Consider the following 19,239-nt stretch of genomic DNA (forward strand, 5'->3'; position numbering starts at 1 on the left):
TATGAATCTCTGTGCATGACTTTTAGTATAAGAACTAATGTTACATCCTTGTTATGGCAAAATTGACCACTGGGTGAGGTCTAATCCTTGCAAATTGGGGTACTCTGAAGTAGTTCTCATGAGCTCATTTCTGAACTATCTTGTGTGATCACGACATTTGACTCTGGCCCTTGTGGCAAATCTATGAACACTTCTGCATTGGTGTGGGTTGGTGAAACCAGACGCCAACTCTTGTGGGTGGTGAGAGTCTTGGCCCTCATGTCGCTGCGTCCCCAGCTCAGAGATGAGCTTGTATTAGCCCTTAAACGGCAAAGCAAGCTTGATGTCCAATCTGTATGCTTGTTCTATGCGCTTGTATGGTGCGTGTGTCATGTTGTGTACAGGATATTCGTTATCATAGCCATATACCCTCTTTCGTGTGTACAATTGCAATGCCCAAAAAGTACAGCAGCTCTCCCAAATCCTTCATCTCAAATGCTATGATGGCATGGCAAAAACCACTAGAGCTGACGGGATAGGGAATCGATATGGGTACGATTGCACATACCACCTCAACTGTAAATCAGAACCTACCCACTTTCTCCTTATTCTCCCCCTTAAGCAACTTCTGCAACCTGGCTTTGCTCAGCACACAGAGGTTCGAAGACACACCTTCCAAACCCTACATCCCCCAAGCTTTTACAGGAAAAAAGCACACCACTCTGAGCCATGAAGTCCGTGCCTTTTGATAATAACCTGCTCATTGATAATGCTCTATCTAGATAGCCAGCCTGGCCGAGTAGACTAGAAACACAAGTGTAGTGCTCAAGTATGGGAACAATCCCATAATCCCTGCTCATCGCCTCAAAGAAGCTCACACCTTTGTTGAATAGTCCCACGCGAATACATGCAGTAAGTAGAACAACAAAGGTCACTTCGTTTGGTCGTGAGCCTTCCTCTAGCATTCTCTTGAGAAAATGGAAAACTCTACCAGCTTCTCCAACATGTGCATATCCTGCCATGATGGTAGTCCATGTAACTGTCGTCCGAACTGGAAGCTCGTCAAAAACTTGCTGCGCTTTGATAAGCCTTCCACACTTGGCATACATGTCAACCACAGCATTGCCAATAGTAAGGTCCCTCTCCCACAACCCGTCTTTCGATCTCCACATGTAATGCACCGCCTGTTTCTATGCTCCCTATACTCGCACAAGCTCTCACACTGCATACAAATGTGGCAACATTAGGAGAAAAGCCCTCTGATTGCATCTTTTCAAGACAGTTGAGTGCTTCCTCACCGAAGCCATAATTAGCAAATCCGGCAATCAAGCTTGTCCATGAGATTACACTTCGAGCTGAAAGTTAATCGAAAATTTCTTGTGCACTAACAAGCAGTCCACATCTAGCATACATATCGACCAAGGCGCTTCCAACAACAAGGTCCTTTGCAAACAACTCTTGTTCTTCAATCTCAGCATGTACATATTTGCCCCTATGAGGAAAACCCGCTTTACCACAAGCTTTCAGACCACAAACTAATGTGAATGCATCCCGAGGAGCCCCTTCAATACACATCTGATTGAAAAGCCTTAACGCTTCCTTGGCATCACCATGCTCAGCATGGCCTGCTATTTAAGTAGTCCATAAAACCACACTTCGATCCAAAAGTTTTTCAAACACTTGCTGTGCCTTTTGAAGTGAGCCACACTTTGCGTACATATCAACCAATGCGCTTCCAAGAATAGCATCATCATCAAGCATGCCATTCTGTTCAATTGCTGCATATAACCTGTCACCCAAATCTATGGAACCAATGCTTTTACAAGCTTTTAAGCCACAAACAAAGGTCCCTGCTTCAACAGAAAAACCCTCTTGTTGCATCTGTTCGATATGTTGGAGTGCTATCTCACCATCACCATGTTCAGCAGACCCTTAAATCAATGCACTCCAACAAGCATTAATTTTAGCAGGCAGCTTGTTAAACACTTCTTCTGCTTTTGCGAGTGAGCCACATTCTGAGTACAACTCAATTAAGGTAGGACCAATAAGGACGTTTCTTTTCAGCAACTCTTGCATTTCAATCTCAGCATGTATTTCTTGGCCCTTTGCGAGGATACCTAGAGTACAACAAGTTTTCAAGATAAGGTTATATGTAACAGCATTTGGACCAATGCCATCAGACTGCATATGCTGGAACTGCCTCAACACTTCTTCACCAAGACCATGTTCAGTATAACCGCCAATAAGCACAGCCCAGGTGACTACATCTCGAGCTGGAAGTCTATCAAAGACCTCCTGTAATAGAGAGACCAAGCCAAGTTTGGCATACACATCAATCAATGTGTTACCAATGGGAAGATTACTATCCAATAATCCTTGTCTCTCAATTTCAGCATGCAGCTCTTCACACTTCTGCATGTTTTTGGTGCTGCTACACGCTTTCAAGGAGAAAAAAAATGTGGCAAGCATGGGAGACACTCCTTCAATTTGCATCTGCTCAAAGCAATCAAGTGCTTTTCTCCCTTGCCCATGTTCAGCATACCCTGCTATCAAGGCATTCCATGAGACTATGGTTTGCACAGAAAGAGCGTCGAAAATTTTCCTTGCAATCAGAAGCAGCCCGGACTTGGCATACATATCAACCAAAGCATTGCCAAGAACAGGTTCTTCCAGCATTCCTTGTCTCTCAGCATCCTTGTGTATTTCCCCACCCTTGACAGTGTCCTTCACTTTGCCACATGCATTCAGGGCACAAATCAAGGTTGTAAAATTTGGAGACACGCCTTCAAGTTTCATTTGTTCATGGCACTTGAGTACTTTTTCATCATGCCCATTTTCAGCATATGCCCCAAGCAGCGAATTCCAACAATCAGCATTTCGGACTGACAATCTATCAAAAACATGCTGAGCTTTCGCAAGCAGGCCACATCTACTGTACATGCTAACTAGGTTGCTGCCTAGCAGAAAATGTCCCTCTAGCAGCCCAGAGCTTTCCATCATTTTGTGTAATGCTTCGCCCTTGTGGATGTCTCCGAGCATGCCACAAGCTTTCAAAACAGCAACATATGTGGCAGCATCCGGAGGCACACCCTCTCTTTGTATTTGCTCCCAACAGTCAAGAGCTTTCTTATAATGCCCATATTCAACATAACCTGCAATGAGTGCTTTCCATGTTATAACATTACGAAGTGGAAGCTTGATCAATACATAATGTGCTTCATTGAGCTGGCCACACTTCGCATACATGTCAACCAAGGTATTGGCGATGACAAGGTTTGTTTCCAGCAGTCCCTGTCTTTCAATCTCACTGTGAATTGCTTGCCCTTTGTCCAGAGCTTTAATGGTGCGGCAAGCTGTTAAGCAACAGTTAAAAGTGACAAAATTGGTAGGAATACCCGCTTCTTGCATGCATTCGAAATACCAGAGTGCTTCCTCACTTCGGTCGTTGTTAGCATATCCTCCAATAAGTGTAGTCCATGAGACAATGTTTCGCTCTGGAAGCTTGTCAAAGACTTGCTGTGCTCTGACAGGCAAGCCACATTTGGCATACATATCAACCAACGTGGTCCCGATGTTAACATTTTTGTCAAGTAATCCTTTTCGTGCAACCTCAGCATGTATTTGAGTACCTCTCTCTAGATCTTTTGATGTTATGCATTCTTTGAGTAGCCTCACAAAAGTGGGTCCACTGGGCGAGACCAAGAAGTCAGGTTGCATGTTCTCACATAAAGAGGCAACTGCTTGTGGGTTTGCATGCTTGGCTTGCCGCATCATCAGAGCATACCGCAAAGACTAACGTTTCTTCAAACCAATTGACCTACCTCTGCCAAAATTGAGCTGAGATGGCCTATATCCATGGAGAATCCTCTTGAAAAATGTGAGCATATGCACCTTTTTTCCATCATTCTCCTATCTGCTGAGTTTGAGCAAAATGCTGAATTGGGGGAATCAGGTTCCCTCTCCAAGCAAGATAAAGCCTGAAGGATAGACTAGCAATTTGCATTTGCACACTGAAGGCCGTGCTCTGATTGGAACTTGACCCTGCCATTTACAGCAAGTTTTTGTAAGGTGCAGCTTGTTACCGAGGGGCGATGGATCCATAGGCGTAAGTCTGTCAAGGCTGGGATTATGGAACTGAAGAAGGAGGTAGCTCTCTCTCTCTCTCTCTCTCTCTCTCTCTCTCTCTCTCTCTCTCTCTCTGTGCGTGCACGAATTTCACATGCGAATTTTCTTTCCACTTGTGCTTCGAGAGAACGGTGTTTTAACAACATTCTGCTTTGTTCACCATGCCTAGGAAGCTCGCCATTGTCGGGGTGACAATCTGTATTTTGTTACCAGCTTTAGATGGGCATTTAAACAAGGTGAGATTGGAGTTTTCACGATGGCATTTAAGTTTGTGAAGATCAATGAGTTTTAGAAAAATTCTGCGCAGAAAATTCCCAAACCCTAGCGCGTGCTGCTCTCAGGATGCTCTCACATCGGGTTGTCTGGAGATTCTCGGATGGGCTCGCACTGGGTTCAGAACACGCTGCAGGTTCTGTGGCCAACAGCGAGGGGTTGGCTTTTGCCTGCGGGACAGGGGGAGGAGCCCCTGGCTGCCCCAGCCCTCGCTGCTAAGGCTTATTTTTTCCTTGCGGGCTTGGCGGCTGCCCGTCTTCAGCATCCTGACGTCAAGCCGCTCGCCAAGCAGATTCGGGTGTTCGGTGGTGGTCGCAGTGCTCTGATGGGGTTCTGCTGGGAACTTTCTCCTCGCCGTCACTTCCATCCACTGTTGAAGGTTGGTTGGTTTGTTGGCACTGCCTGCTAATGCATCATTTTGATACAAAATGTGGCAGGACATTTCGGGAGGCAATCAGGAGTTACATTTTATGCGAGAGGGAAAGTTCAAAAGAGGGCACCCCCCACTTTCCCTTTGGATGGCGGGCGGCCTCACAGTAAAGTAACGGCGTTTTCTATCAGCAAATGGCCTGTGCGCGTTTGCAGCTGGCTGTCAAAGCTCGAGCCCCGTGAGTTGCGTTCGTGCCTTCAGTTTTGGAAGGTGGTCACGCAAGGAAAAACATGGCCGTGTTAGTAAGGCCGGCACTCTGACAAGGTGAAGCGGCCACCTTTTACTTTCGCGTAGCCAATGAGGAATCGCCATCTCAGATGGACTGGATTTTGCCTGTCCCAGTGTGACACAGGCCTAATGTGCAGACGAAGGCGCTTCTAGTGTGTAGACGAAGACGACCTTGCCTTTTTGTCTGCTGTTGCTAAAGCAGAAGTAGATGACCGGACGCGATTGTCTCAAGAAGGAGGAGACTCAATTGATATACTCTCATATATGCATGTGTGCATCCTTTCTGCATTAGGAAAATAGGCCTATCCAATTGCAAGTGCCAGAGACGGGTTGCCCTTGTGGAGGAGGAGTATGCAAGGTCCTAACAGCAACAAAACACAGAGAAAAATGCAAGTTGATAATTTTATCAATGTCCCTCTTGAGAAAGGTGTTGCTTTGCTTTTGTGTGTGTGTGTGTGTGTGTAAAAGAATCATACTTTTTCTGATTGTTTGTTACTCTCTATGAACAAATGCCAACTCAAACATCAAAAGGCCCATTGGATCTTGTTTATGTTGAGTTAAGGTAAATCAACAAGACTAGCATTCATATTGCATACTTGAAAAATACACTAATGGAGGGAGAGAGAGAGAGAGAGAGAGAGAGAGAGAGAGAGTAGACTCAAAATAATAAATTGATTAGAAATGCACTAACTTATTAGTGTGTACAAATGAGCTACTTAAGTAGTAGCAAAACATGGATAGGTGCACCTCTCAAGGGTCACAAAACATCTTTTCCAAGGGTAAAGGGGCAACTCTCCAAAGGTCAAGAGTGGCTCCATAGAATGTGGAAAGGATATGCTGACTAGTATGACTTTTGGACTCTTGTGAAACTCACGTGTCATGTGTGCTAGGCCATGTGCCCTCACATGCTCAAAAGATGACTAGACTACTGAGTGTATAAGAGGTCATGCCCATAGAAGTTGAGAGGTCTATGCCAAAGTCCATTATCCCAACAATCCTCCCCTTGGACTTTGGACTATACTGAAGAAAGATAGATCAAGACTCAATGCCACACAGGATATTAGTCACAAAGACTAGAAGTAGGTCTCATCTGACATGGTATCATAAAGACTGAAGAATCCTCCCCTCAAACAAATAAAGCTGAAGACCATCCCTATCTACAGCAACATCAGTATATTCACAAAAGTAATCAAGGGCGGCACAGGCATGCAGATAGTTGTCCTCCTCTTGATCCGAGTCTTTGCTTTCGTCCTCTACAAGATTGACTTTGCCTTTTCCTTTGTCGGTACTATTTATGCTATTGCTATACTGCTACTTGTGCATTCTAATGGTGGATGTCCTTTGATATAGACATCTTTTAGAGAAATGCCCTGATACTTCATTGGTAACACTTTTTATTCTTGGTCCTAGTTGATAAAGATGCAATCCTAGATGATGATGCAATGTAAGCTCCTTCATTTGTTAACGCTTTATTTGTTTTCTTCTTTTATTCTTCAATTAAGGCATTGATGAATTGTTGCAATGTGGGTGTTCGTTCCTTTTGCTCTAGCATTGTGACTATGTTGTCAAAATTTTGTGGGGAAGCACTTAAGAGTACAACAATCATGTCTTCTTTGAGAATTTGACACTCGATGTAGGATAATTGGGTGATGATACTCATCAACCTATTCATGAGCCTTGATATATCCTCCCCTTGAAGTATTGTGAGTTTGTAAAGGTTCCTTTTAAGGCTTATCTTGCTCTTTTTTTTTTTTGTCATAAAATCTAATATCTACCTATCCCAAATGATTTTCTCATACTAAACTGATCATTTGATATGGGAAGATAAAAGGGAACAATAGTTAGAATATGGATATGTGCTGCTAGATCTATTCTCAACAGAGGACCAAGAGGAGAGATAAGCTGAACTCAATAAGGGTCCAAATGGAGAGAGGTCTACCAAAGAGCAATGTACACTTAATGGAGCTTTAAAATACCTTAGGTTAAGCTTCATTAAAGCCCCCAAAGGTTAGTGTTAAAAGCCTTTAGGCCTAGGAACAATGGGATAGTCTTTTGCCTATGCTAGGTATTTCAAACCTTTGTACAATTGGACTATGATCACCAAGTGGATGCAAGTGGCCAAGTGGATAGTCCCACTTGCATGGGGCGAGCCCTCTTAGTAGGGAGATGAGAGAGAACACACACACATACACACTACAAGATCCCCCCTTCACATAAGGCATAAAGGACACATGTCAAGCCCTTAGACAGGTTGCCCCCAATGAATCCCGAATCCTATTGGATGGCCAATGTGAAGGACCAATAAGATTTAAGCTTTATACAAACAAGATTAAACCTTATTGGATGGGCCATTAAAAGAACCAATAAGAATTAGGACCTACTTTTTTCCTATTGGACATTCTACTAAGGGATTCAATGAGAATTAAGCAGACCATGAGCAAGCTTAATTCCTATTGGCCAATTGACCTTGAGAGCCAATAAGAATTTAGATTCATTTAATTAATAAACTAAGCTCTCTCTCAAAGGGAGAAAGAAGGACACTTGTCACCATGCTAGACCCCTTGCTTGATATGATCTAGGTTTCCCATAGCTAGCCCAAAGCTTGAGCCAATGGGCTTCAAGCTAGTGTATTCAAGCTAGGTCGACCTCTCTCTCTCTCTCTCTCTCTCTCTCTCTCTCTCTCTCTCTCTCTCTCAGCTCACGACCCCACACTTATACACACATGGTAGCATTGCAGAAAGTCATCTCCTTCTCCAAGCTTGAGAAGTATAGATCGTACACCAACAACTCTTGGCTCTGGAATGCAAACCCAAGCAAGAACCAAGCTTCAAGCATGCTTATCATCTTCTCCCTCTTCATTACTATGCTAAACTATGCTCTAAGAGTGATGATATGTGAGGAGAATACTTCTTTCTTGTATGCTACATCTTCTTCCTCTTCACTTCCCTCACTCCCTGCTAGTTCTCTCCACCTTTGAAGGTGTTTGAGGTCTTGAGATTGAGGCCGGGGACAAGAGGCTTGTCTACCGAAAGTATGTTAATTATTGTTTTGGGCATAATATTGGTGCAAAATATTGTTGTTTGGGCATACTATTGTTGTTAATTGTTGTTCTGAGCATATAATACAAAATCCTTTTGGAGGGGGGACCGGCTCCAAATAAATCCGGTCCTCAACTGCTGTCAATTTCTCTATTTCTCTCTCTTTTACAAGTATTGTTCATGCCAAGCTAACTAGGTGTAATGTTTGTGACCCATGTTTCCCAGTCATTTTTGGAGCACTCCTTGTAAACCGTTAAGGAGAAACAACTCAATATCAATATTGTCACTCATCCAAAAACAAATGGATAGCTTCATGTTTAGGTCCGGTTTTTAACCTCAATCACCAATTATGGTGGGGTTGCCTATGGATGAGGAAGACAACAAGTCAAGGACTTAATATGTGTGTTGATGAGATATGTCAACAAGTCACTTTCATGGAAAGTGGAGAAGAGATGTTCCAACAAAATTCTGAAAATTGGTCATTTATTTATTCACCTCTTAGTTTCGGTAACTGTTAACCACTTACAGACACCCTATCACCTTTGACAGACGCTTTATCAATTATTTGAGTCATGGACCGGGCTTGTCGATCCTATAGGTGCGTAGGTGATCGCCAATGAGAGGCGCATCACTTATCCCATTTTTACATGACTTTTGCTATGACCGACCAATGTGGGCGCCCATGTGTGAATGGGACAAATCCATAAAAAAGGTCCATTTTGACCTAAAATCCTTATTCTTTGAGGTGCATGTTAAAGAAGTGTTCTTTCTCTACCTCTACCTTCTTCTCCATCGTGTGCTCACGGGGGTATGTGTGTGTGTGTGTGTGTGCGTGCTTGAGAGAGAGAGAGAGAGAGAGAGAGAGAGAGAGAGAGAGAGAGAGAGAGAGAGAGAGAGAGAGAGAGAGAGAGAGAGAGAGAGAGAGATAGATAGATTGAATTACCATGGAGGTCATATATGACCTATGGGACCAGAAACAAAACATCCCAAAGGACTCCGTCTGATACATATCAGTTAAGGATTGAGGGTCCATCGAGGGGTGGGTGGTGGAAAAGAAAAGAAAAAGTGGAATGAACAAAACCAAAGATGAGGTAGGTGAGGAGGAGGGAGCCGATTTGGGAGTTCGGAAGTCTTGGATAATGGATTTTCCTCCTCGATAAACTGCCCATTTCCCTGCTATGTGCGCTTCTTGCATCTTTTGGAGTTCGGCCTTTTTCTCTTTGAGTTGGGTTGGGTGTGAGATCTTCAGCAAACCAACTTTTGTGTCCTTGAGAAGCCTGGATTGCTCAAGGAGCTTGACTCGATCCATTTTAGTCTTGAAGGTAAGAATTGCATGGTTGGTGCGGTGTTCGTGATTGTTGCTGAGTCCCATTGTATCATGTGGGTTGCTACTTGGATGCGAGCGAAGGACTCGTGGAACTTGATGTCCCCCTTTCCTTGCCAATTGCTCAGGAGTCCGCCAATGCGAACATTGAGAGTGGTGATTGTTGCTGAGTCCCATTGTATCATGTGGGTTGCTGCTTGGATGCGCGCGAAGGACTTGTGCAACTTGATGTCCCCCTTTCCTTGCCAGTTTTGACCTTCTCTGTAAGGGTGGTTTCTACCTCCGTATTGAGCTTGATTTTCATTTGTTCCATCTCTCCCTTCTTGGAGTTCTCCACTATGGTGAGTCGAGACTCGATGGCTTCGAGTCTTTCCTTCAAAGCTTCGTTTTCTTTGCGAAGTCTTTCGACTTCATTCTAAAGCCGGACCATGCTGTCCACCTTCGGGGGTGTTGTCATAGCGCCGGCAAATGTGAGCTTCCCCCGAGATGCTGCCCCAGCGGCCATGGAAACCGGGCTTAACATAATGTTAAAATTTTAAAATTGGAGGGGTAAACGTAACTTGATTAATGGAGCTCTATGTAAGGCGGGTCGTTAGAGTCGAGTCGAAGCACGTTGGTTGTGAGCCCTTTAGCAGGTTGACAGTAGCGACACTACAGCAGAGGTAGTTGAAGCGATCAACAGTAGCGAATCTTGGGAGGGCAGGTGAACTTGAGCAAGTCGACGTTGAGCAGGTGAACTTGAGCAGCGACAAATGCTTGAGTAGGTGCCAAGGCAGTTAAAGCGACACTAGTAGGTGAGACTTGGGCCTGAGCAGCTGTGAGGGACGATGCTAGTGCAGTAACGCCTCCCCACCACAAGTCCGCCCTCGCCCAGGGGGGGACACACACGGATAGGATTAGGGTTTTGACGCGATGCAGAAACGAGAGAGAGAGAGAGAGAGAGAGAGAGAGAGAGAGAGAGAGAGAGAGAGAGAGAGAGAGAGAGAGAGAGAGAGAGCATAGTGGTGGCATCAACGGCAGTGAGGCGGTTGAGCGTGATGGCGGTGATGGCTCCTTCTTCTTCATGGCACGGGATCCTTCACGACGGAAAGCATTGAGCGGTGAGTGACACACCATTGCCCCTTTGAGCTTGATAGGATAGTCTAGGTGTGTGCTTGCAGCCATTTGTGGCTCGCACACAATGTTTGGCAAGTTCCTAGCCTCTGACACGTACGATAAAAGAGCACATTTTTGGCGCCACTGCCAGGGATTGCCTTTCACTAAGCTTGAGGAGCACTCAGTGCTACCTCATGAAGCCATTCACTTCTGTCATTGTTGGTTTTTTCTGAGTTGTGCTAGATCTGTTAGTGGCTACAATGTGCAGGTTTTAGCAAGTTTTGTTAGCTCTGTTAAGTGTTGCAATGTGCAGGTTTTCTTAGATTTGGTAAGCTTTGTAAGGTGCAGGTTTTAGCAGGTCTGTTAGTTAGTGTAGTTCTGCAATGTGCAGTAGACAGTGAGCAACAGACAGTGAGCAGGTTGACTATTCTGTCAGTGTACAGTTTGCTGTGTTAGGCAGTGTGTGTGCAATGGTGATTAGTGTTAATTAGTTCTCTTAGCTGTAGGTAGCTTAGACAGAGTTGCCAGGTGCAGCTGTGTGCACGTGTGAGGAAGACCCCGTGCATGTGAGCTCGATGCCACGCAACTGAACATTATCCACTAAAAGTTTTTTTTGAAAAAGTTTTTCTTTAAATTTTTTTAACTTTTTTAAATAAAATAAAATTTTAAAACACTTGAAAAAGAAAAAGAAAAGGAAGGATTGGGATCATTCCCAGAGCCCGAGCCTATGCCTCAATCCTCAGGCTTATGATATAGTATAAACACTACTATATATATAAAGACTAGCCCCTCAAGTGAAGGGAGGGCATGTGGGACAAGTCCTTTAAGTCCTCCACCCTTCCCGTCACACTTACCCCTTGGATTTACTAATTTTAGCCTTCTTCTCGATTTGAAAAAGACTGTTTTTAGGATTTCGAGGGCTTTAAGTGACCAAATCAGAGGCTGTAAAGCACGACGCATCCCTCTAACCAAGACGCTTGTTTTGAGCTATCATAGGCCATATTCCGTGGCTTGGTTAGAAAAAAGGACCATAAAATAAAATAAAATTGAGAGTAAATTTGGGTTGCAAACACCCAAAAAACTAGGTGAGCGGCCTTCACAGACACTCACCAACACTTCTGGGTGTTGAGGTCACATGCACCTATGCTCTGGTCGTGTGCTAGAGGACAATCATATAGAGAGTGTCTACGTTTACGCGGGCACCCATTATTCCTCCACATTAGGCTCTAGGCCCTCAGCGAGAACCCAAGGTAAAACCACTCAGGACCCACATATTGCATCTAGTGGCTCTTCCTCTGACTACAACATCATGGAAGGTTATCCAACGCACAATCCCAATAGTTCAAGCCAAGACATGCATGCCATGGGCCCATGATCCAGGCTGAGCGTGCTTTGCCGCTTAAAGGAGACTTTTAGTAAAGCCACTCGCTCCGAACATGGAGCTAGCGATGTAAATGAAGGGGGTGGGAAAGTAAATTCACCATTCATGACCAATGTAGACCCCACGCTCCTAGAGAGTGTGCATGTGAATCCTCCATTCACGGAACTCCCTGACTCTTTAGAGCTATTCCCCTGCGAGGTTATATTACCTGATGGTAGAGGCCTTGCTGAAGTGCAAGAGGTTGAGGGATATATCATTGCGGCTAGGGAAAAGAAAATCAAAATCTTACGCAAGACAGATTAATGGAATGAGCTAAAGACGAAAGCCCTTATGTCATCATTCATGCTAGTCGAGCAATCGAGTGATTCAAAATTAGCAACCACTAAGGTTCAACCCATAGAGAGCCACATTGCATCTAGTTCAAAGGACACCCCTAGCACCTCAATCCTAAATGGAGCATTTGTAAATGAAACAGAGAGTATGAACTACAAACGGAGACTTTAACCGACCTATATACATGTCACATCTATCACGTGGATTGGTTCGATATCCTACAATCCACAACCGGTGCTACTAGCATAAAGGAGCAATAACAAAGAGTTTGTGATGTCATCCATAGGGTTATTGAGTTGGAGAGGCAGAACAAAGGGATCCACATGCCTTCAACGGGTCTCATGAGATTCTTGGATACAGGGAAGGCTAAGCAACCAAATTTATCACAAATGGAGACTCCCTCGGTAAGCCCGATGGATCCTCCATATGTTGTTTTGCTGAGGGTCTCAATACAATCTAAGACCACAAGTGATTGCTTTACCATTCCAAGTTTATCTCATCTTTCTCTTGATGACACCACGGCTACCATGCCTACCCCAGTGATGGACATGACAAAAAACACGCCATGGAATTCACTTATTAGTAAAGCACCTCTACATGGTGGCCAAATGCCTACAATAGTACCTACAAGTGTGTATCAATCATATGCACCTCCTACATCTCCCATTGTTTCAACAACTTATGCTCCCCGACCACAACATCCAAGCCCCTTATTTCAATGAGACCATACCAGCTAGCATTAGCATGTCACATTCCACGTTCGCTATGCCCAGGGCCACACATATGAACTTTGGGCCACTGCATGGAACAATCATACCCGGTTGGGACCCGAGGATCACCCATATGCCTAACCCGATGCCAACCCCCATTCCACATGTAGTCTCGAGAGCGCCTGTCCCCACTATACCTGCTCACTTGGGTGACTTGGCAACATTTTCTCAAGCTATCGGTCGATCTATTGCTGAAGATATGCGTAACACGCCTGATAGAGAGCCTAGAAGTAAGGCAGTACAAATAGCCAAGCTCACACAAAAAACTAGTGGAGACGGGGATGTGAGAAAGCATATCAAAGTATTTGAACAAATAAGTGATTCCCTAGGAGAACACAATGACCTGCATAAGAGTAATGCTTTAAGCCTGACTTTGAGCGAGAAGGCTAGGAATTGGTATAGAACCCTAAGGGTGGAAGAGAAAACAATTTACCCTACTCTTAGGAGAATGTTCTTGAAAGAGTACATACGAGAGGGAATACTTTGGGGTGTAGCATCTCAGCTCCAGAAAGCCCAATGAGAGGAAGGGGGAGTCAGTGAAAGACTTTGTTAGTTTCTTGAAGCATTTGAATTCTCATTGTAATTCAAATGAGCTCTTCAATAATAACCAATTGCTTGATAGCTTTATTATGGGACTACACCATGAGGATATCTATAATGGCCTAGTCATTAGAGGTATCACCACTTGGGAAGCGGTCACCACCAATGCGATCCAATTGGAGGACAATTTAATGATTCAAGGAGAAGAGTGTCTGCTGAGCCTAAATCTACTAGCTCGCAAACATCGGGGCATGAGCCAATGACCATAAAGCCTATTCTAAAGAGCCAAAGATACCTGAGATGACTTTAGCAGATCTCACCAAGGCCATTCAAGAAAGTCTTAGAGACAATCGTGCTCCACAAAACAATCATATGTATCCAAGAAAGGAGCAATAATAGTGCTCAAATTTCTATGGTCCACATAGTTCCAGTGAATTCCCTACGTTTAGAGTAAAATTTAATGGGAATTGTAATGCATGTGGGAGGTATGATCATCAACCCAAGGATTGCATAGTATTTAAACGTGCGATGGCCAATAGACCAACCTTAGCATGTACGGATATGCATGGAGTGCCTGCATTGATGCCGGTCCCACTCTTGAACAACCATCACAACACATGGTCCTTAGGGCCCAAAATGTTGTTCAAACAACACCATTACCACCTCCACTGCTAGAACCGCAACCGCCACATCCGAGAATCGCTTCTGTCATCTATTACTTGTGTGGATTGCGAGGATGAGCTAGACCCTAATATTGCCTATGGGATTGATGCACTTGAAGAAAGTCCACAATACTACATGGAGGACTATTGGGGAAAAGTCAAACATGTCTATCAAGTAGTTGCTCTTGTGGCAAGAGGCCAACATATCAATTTCACTACCAAGAGACCACCTCTTCAATGCTTCGAGTGTGGGGGTTCACATTGTGTAGCCGAGTGTCCTATTAGACTACAAAACAATGCCACACTAATGTAAACTAATCAAGTGAGCACATCTACAATGCCGATATGCATGTGTAATCAATGTGGCATAGATCATTTGATTTCCCAATGTCCGAATAATCTGAATGCACCAAAAATCACGCCATTGAACTTAATTGAGGTTATCAAGGAGCCTGTTGGGGTTCTTCAACACAAACAGAACTAAAGTGTTGACAACATGTCACACACACTAAAGACAGAGTAAAACAAAGGCAAATACATTCAACTCATCAGCATTTCATTATTCACCAACTTCCAACACAGCAGATTGCATAATAAGCATGAAACATAGAGCAAGAGACTACACAGTCGATTCATCTTGGTCCACAGCTAACTTCCATTTCAACCCCAAAAATTACATTCTCGCGTGAACAGTAGGACCTTTAAATAAGAACTCCTAGCAGTTATAGCAGTTACATCCGATTGACCAGACTAAGTGTTGATTGATCAAAATCCGACTGACTAAGTGTTGATTAACTAAGACATAAGTACAGTAGTGGTCTGGTGCAGGTTCAACACCTGGCACAGACCGGTGGTGGATTTCCTTGAAATCCGACTCGGATTCACAATCCCTTGATCTGCATATTCTCCACCACCAACATTACTCTCTACACCGGTTCAGCTTCATTCTGAGCCTCCACATCTGGCTCAGCCATACCCTGCTCTTCAACTACTGACTCAGGTGCCACTACGCCAACAGGTACAGTTCCACTGCTTCAACCGCTTCAACCTGCTGATTCATCTCTGCATCATCCTTCAATTCTTGACCTTTCTCAATCTTTTCCTCCAACTGAACATCAGCCTTATCCCCTTGCAATTATTTCATCTTTATATCCTGAGCTAATTTGAACCATGTCTCTGTCCTTTTTGACATCCTCTAACTCCTGCAGTAATTCACCCTCATGCTCACTTGCAAATCCCTGCTTCATTGTCTCATATGGATGCTTTATTGCTACAACAATTCTTTTCTTCATAGACTTCCACACTTCCTGAACTGCTTGCAACAGCTATTCTTTCAAGACAAAAATTTCTCCCTCTGACATAAGCACTGCATTGACATCCACATCCTCACCTTTTACTTGCTTCTCCAATTCCTGCAAAGGAATCAATCTCTGATGTAACATTTGAACCTGAACCTGCAACTCAGCATTAGTCTGTGACAAATGCTCCATTTCCTCATTCAATCTGGCATCTAACTTCATTGTCCAATCTCTGAACAGTCCCAAAGACATTTTTATTTTTGAAACTTCTGCATGATGCTTTTTCACCATATCCTCTAACTCCTTCTGATGTACTTCCTGAATCTGTGCCAACTGCAAAGTCATAGCTTCCAACTCCATGTCCTTCTGTTTTACTTGCACTTTACCTACTGCTGAATCTGCAACCTGTTTCAGTTGCTCCTCCATTCGTACCTGCTGACCCATCACAAATTCTTGCACCAACTTAAGCATCCTTATAGCACTGCCAGCATCTTCACATCTGCCTTCAGTTTTAAAAGATGTACTTGGAGTAGCAAATTCAAAATCTAAAGCTTTAGCAACACCCTGCTCAGCAGCACTCACCTTTCTCTTCTTGGACAAAGTAAATGTTTTGCCCAACCTTACTGGTGTTTGAACATCTGCAGGGACTTTTTGTGAGAAAACAGATAACTCACCAAAGTCTTGGAAGAAATTTGGGCTATCCACAACTTCTCTAGCCTCCTCCTTTGTGTAACCAGCCTCCATCAAATCTTGAAACTGCTTTCTCTTTGCTGGTTCTCCATCAAAAAGCTTGTCCAATTCATCAACCTGCTCTTTACTTTTGTTCTTCTGAAGTTCCGACTCAGCAGCAGTAACAGAGATATTTGGCACCACTGTTTCTCTTGCTTTCACCATCCCAGCATATTTGAATAATGCAGCTAGGAATGGAGCCAATCTACTGCTGCACTGACGCTTTCTCCTATCTGGAGTAAACACTTCTACATGAATTTTTTCATGGACCCAATGTGCCCAACTGAAACAACCTCCCTGCTCAGCAAATGCCAATGGAGCATAATTCTCTTTTGACATATAGTCAAATTTAGCCAGAAAACACACCCTCTCAAGATACCACTTTAAATGTTCCCTGCGGCCATACTCCACATTTTTGAGCATGTAATACAACCTTGCTCCTTCTCTAGACCCAAACTCCTTCTTTAAACAATCATCTGAACACTTAGGTGGAACAACTACTGTTGTGAATGGTAACTTGAAAACTGCAGCAATCACCTATGGGCACAACACAATCTTATCAGATATTGCTCCTCTGGTCTTCCTCAGCAACTCTGCCTGTGACTTTGCATAAAAATTTCCTTTCCATTCTTTCCATGGCAACATTGCATACTCATAAAGCCCCAACTGTCTGAGCCACTTATCATTCTTCTCTGTATCAGCTTCCATCTCAATCTTGAGATCTGTGTACGTATCCATCAAACTCTGCAGCATTTTATTTGCCAACAAAGGTAGCGGTTCTTCCTCTGAGAACTCTTCTTCTTCCTCATTGCTTACATCCACCCTCAGGTTAATTCCCTTTCTCATCAGCCTTGTTGCGACAGGCTCTGTCGACTCAGTTTTAGCCTCGGGTCTCATGGATGCTGCTACAGGCTTTGCTTTAGGGGCCATAGGACTTGATGAAGGAGTAGATGAAGAAGGCGATTGCAAGAAGTAATCAGCAGCTAAGTACTTGCACGGCGAAGACACTAACATTTCATGCAAATGACGCTGCATGTATCCACTGAATGACCTCTTTGACAGCTCCCGCGCCCCAATAATTACCTCTAGTGGCGAATAATCTCCCCACAAACCCAAATATTGTTGATCATTAAACCGTTTACTTCCAGGTTTAAAAATTCCGATCCAGTAAATTTCGATGGACCAAATTCGGATCAACCAACATCCGATGAACAACACTATATGACTGCATACTGGATTATGTTTATCTGAATTGAATCTCCACTCATTAGAACCTTGACGAATTGAATCCGATGAACAACACTATATGACTGCATACTGGATTATGTTTATCTGAATTGAATCTCCACTCATTAGAACCTTGCCAAGCACTCCTCCTTCCTTCCTTCATGACTTGTTCTCTGTTGAAACCCTTATCAACATCACTTCTAATACCATAGTCACCTGATAGCAATACTTGCTGACTCTGAAAATCTGTTAATTCAACTGCCTCACACAAAGCAGCTTCTACCACTTTTGGTGTCAACCAATCAAGGTGAGGTGGTTTACCTTGAAATTTCTTTAACCTGAATCCATTAACTGGTTTGTCCACTCTGGTTCCAAACACATCAGCTACTATAAATGTGCCTTGGCCTAAATCTTCAACAATCTGATAAGGACCCTTATACCTCAAAGTCAATTTCCCTGGGAATGGACCAAGCCTGGAATTATACAGCATCACCCAATCTCCCACTTTAAACAGTTTGAACTTGACATTCATAGCTACCCAGGCTTGTCTTCTCCTCTGGATAATCTCAGTGATGTAAGAACTCACCAGCCTGTCCTCTTCTAACTGCATCAAATACTTACTTCTATGCTTTACTGAAAATGCAGGAGACATTTTCTCAGCAGAAATTCTCAAGCTAGGTACCACAAATTCCATAGGTACTACAGCTTCCAACCCATAGACCAACCTGAATGGTGTCATCCCTGTGGTGACTTTGAAAGCAGTTCTGAATGACCACAGAGCTGAATCCAACTTCAGGTCCCAATCCTTATGATCATCCTGCACAATCTTTTTTAGAATTTTAAACAGAATTTTGTTGCTACTCTCTGCCTGCCCATTGGCCTGGGATGATATGGGGTAGACTGCTTGTGTAATATCATATGAGTTTTAGTCAGCTCATGTATGACCTCATTCAAAAAATGTGTCCCCCTATCACTCACCAACTCAACTGGACACCCAAATCTTGTCATAATGTTATGATACAAAAACTTTGCCACACTGGCTGCTTTGTTATCCTTCAGTGCCACAGCTTCCACCCACTTAGTACAATAATCTGTAGCAACCAAAATGTACCTGTTCCCCCTAAAGCTAGTGGGCTTCAGTGGTCTTACAAAGTCCATACCCCATTTTTGAAAAGGTTCCAGGGGTAGAATAGGATGATCTGACATCCTGTCCCTATTGTCTGGTTGACCAAGCTTCTGACACACCACACATCTTTTGGCATACTCATGTGCATCTTTTAACAAAGTAGGCCACCACAAACCTGCCTGCAAAATTTTCTTTCCTGTAATGTCTCCTGAAAAATGTCCACCAGCTTGTCCATAATGAGCTTCCTGTAGAACTGCTGACTGTTCAAATTCTGGAACACACCTTCTTATCACTTGATCAATACCCTTCTTGTATAATGCTCCTGCAATCACCAAAAATGTTCTACTTTTCAATGCAAATTTCTTCCTTTGATCAGGTGAAAACCCTCCTGGCATAACCCCATCAGTTAGGTACACCAACATCTGATCATCCCAAGAATCTGGAACTTCCTGCTGAACTGAAAATAAACATGCATCAGGTAACTGATCATCCACACCTGTTGGAGATTCCCCTGTTTCCTGTCTGCTCAAATAATCTGCCACAACATGGTCTTTCCCAGGAGTATGAATAATCACAAACTCAAATTCCTGCAAAAGCAACATCCACCTTGCTAATCTCCCTGTAAGCATAGGCTTCTTAACCAAGTACAACAAAGCTTGGTGATCAACATGAAACATCACC

General features: G+C 43.6%; 1 pseudogene; it reads right to left on the reverse strand.

Annotated features, from left to right (window-relative positions):
• Nucleotides 1-481: 481 nt before the first annotated feature.
• Nucleotides 482-4,800, reverse strand: LOC147427514 (pentatricopeptide repeat-containing protein At2g03380, mitochondrial-like; annotated as a pseudogene).
• Nucleotides 4,801-19,239: the final 14,439 nt, after the last annotated feature.

This window comes from Adiantum capillus-veneris, chromosome 23 (assembly GCF_014529385.1).
Source record: "Adiantum capillus-veneris isolate H3 chromosome 23, ASM1452938v2, whole genome shotgun sequence".
Lineage (NCBI taxonomy): Eukaryota > Viridiplantae > Streptophyta > Polypodiopsida > Polypodiales > Pteridaceae > Adiantum > Adiantum capillus-veneris.